The sequence below is a fragment of the Sceloporus undulatus genome, unplaced genomic scaffold, assembly GCF_019175285.1.
Source record: "Sceloporus undulatus isolate JIND9_A2432 ecotype Alabama unplaced genomic scaffold, SceUnd_v1.1 scaffold_14838, whole genome shotgun sequence".
NCBI classification, from domain to species: Eukaryota; Metazoa; Chordata; class Lepidosauria; order Squamata; family Phrynosomatidae; genus Sceloporus; species Sceloporus undulatus.
Genome location: NW_024817755.1, coordinates 1 through 2,062, shown reverse-complemented (window position 1 = coordinate 2,062; position 2,062 = coordinate 1). Strand labels below are relative to the sequence as shown.

The 2,062-nt window shown below is 46.4% G+C and overlaps 1 non-coding gene across 1 annotated transcript; it reads left to right on the top strand.

Moving 5' to 3' along the window:
- The first annotated feature begins 92 nt into the window (after positions 1-92).
- TRNAA-AGC lies at positions 93-165 on the top strand. Its single transcript has one exon. It is a non-coding gene; the product is annotated as a tRNA-Ala (tRNA).
- The last annotated feature ends 1,897 nt before the right edge of the window (positions 166-2,062 follow it).

Here is a 2,062-nt window from a genome sequence, read left to right as displayed (position 1 = left end):
GGGTTCTGTGACGCAGTACTGATGCAGAGATATTTTGGTTGATACTGTAGTGTTTGGTTATCATCAGCACAGGCCATAAATGTCTGGTCAGTGGGGAATTAGCTCAAGTGGTAGAGCGCTCGCTTAGCATGCGAGAGGTAGTGGGATCAATGCCCACATTCTCCAGTTAAGCTTTTCAATTCTTTTTGCCATGCATAAAACAAAGCCTTTTCAGGTCACTTTCTGCATGAAATTTTGAGATGGCCTCTTGTGCAGCAGTGATGCCAGTCAGGTGGGAGAATTAGCTCAAATTGTAAGATACTTGTATAATATACAAAACATAGTGGCAGGGGCATCATGGGGTGGAGGTAGGGATGCAGTGTATGTGGACTCAGGGGGAGGTAAACATCCAGTGGGTGGTCACTCATTGTTTGTCTTATTCCCTCACTGTCACCAGCCCAGGTGCCTCTGCAAAAGAGGGGAGGATGCTCTATTGTAGAGTATTGTCCTGTCTTCCTTTCCATCTCAACAGGGCAGTAGGAGGGATGGGAATGCATTTCCTTGCCCATCTACCTGCCCAATGCCCAGGTCTATTGAAGTCTTGGAAGGCAGCCACCAGGAGGGAAGAGAGAGTGGGCAGTCTGCTGCCTTGCATGGCCATCTCCCCATCCAGCCACCTGGGTCTTGCCAGGTCTGGGTGGACCAGCAGGAGGAAAGGGGGTGGGGCAGTCCACTGATGCCACCCCTGATGATACACACCCTAGTGATCCCACTGTGTAATGGGAGCAATACATCTGCCAAACTCCCAGACTGGACAATTTTCTAGAAATGACTGAAATATAATTGAAAGGCGCAAAGCTCTGGGAGAGTAGCTGCTCATCTCCATACTTTTCTTCATCAGCCTTTGCTGAGGTCACTGTGAAGGGGGGGGGCAGCAAGCTTTAGAGCCAGCAACCATGCCTTGTGGCATGCATATTTGTATCCCATATAGATATTACAGCAAGGCAGGAGATAAATAATTGCAGTGATGGAGGCAGAAGCATCCATAGCTGTTGGCTGTAAGACATGCACGTTTCTTTTCTTGCCAGAAGACATTACTAACCACACCTGCAGCAAGTACTAATTGATAGCTCTTTTGGAAGAGAAGGTCGGTGCACTACAGGTATATGTTGAGAACGTGAGGTCTTCTTAGACAGAACACAGGGAAAAGTGATCCTACAGCACCTACAGGAAGAAACTGCCAAGGAAAATGAAGAGGCTCATAACAGTGAGAAAACACCCTGGAAGACAGTCACTGCCAGGAACAGTGAACACTGAAGTTATTCAGAAACTCTCCAACTAAGCATTAACTTTCTATGTTTTTATGCAGATAGCAGCAGTGAAGGTGCCAACCAGGAAACCAGCAACAAGAGATACTGCATGCCAAGGAAGGAGTCAAAGTAACAGCCAACAGCAATAATAAGAAGAGAAAGATGCTAGTGGTTCAGGATTTATAGCTCAGGGGTACAGAAGCACCAGTGTGCTAGCCTGACATCTTGAATTGGGAAATGTGTCATCTTCCTGGCACATATATTCAGGATGTCACTGACAACTGGCAAAAACTCATAAACAACATGGATTAGTGCCCCTTTCTTCTTATTCATGTGGGCACCAGTGACACTTCCAAGAACACCTTTGAGCAGATCACCTCTGACTATGAAACTTTGGGCAGGAAGCTGAATGAGTTAGAGGCACAGATGGTATTTCCATTACTTCTGCTAGTGAAAGATAGCGGGCTACACAGAGAAATGAAGATACTAGAAATGAACAAATGGCACTGTAGAGGGTATACATGGGAGAGGTTTGGGTTCTGGGGCCACACTGGATGGCCCTTGCGGTCTCTTCCAACTCTATGATTCTATGATTCTATGATTCTATAATCTTCTTAGACTGAGGTCTAGTGGTCTCAATGAAAAAGCAGAATGGTGAAAGCCTTTCACTTCACAAAAAGCAGAACAATGCAATACCTCTTTTGCTTCACCCCCCACCCCCCCCCCCCAAAAAAGCATACCAAAAGAGAACTGTGGGCTTCCATGCACCAGCA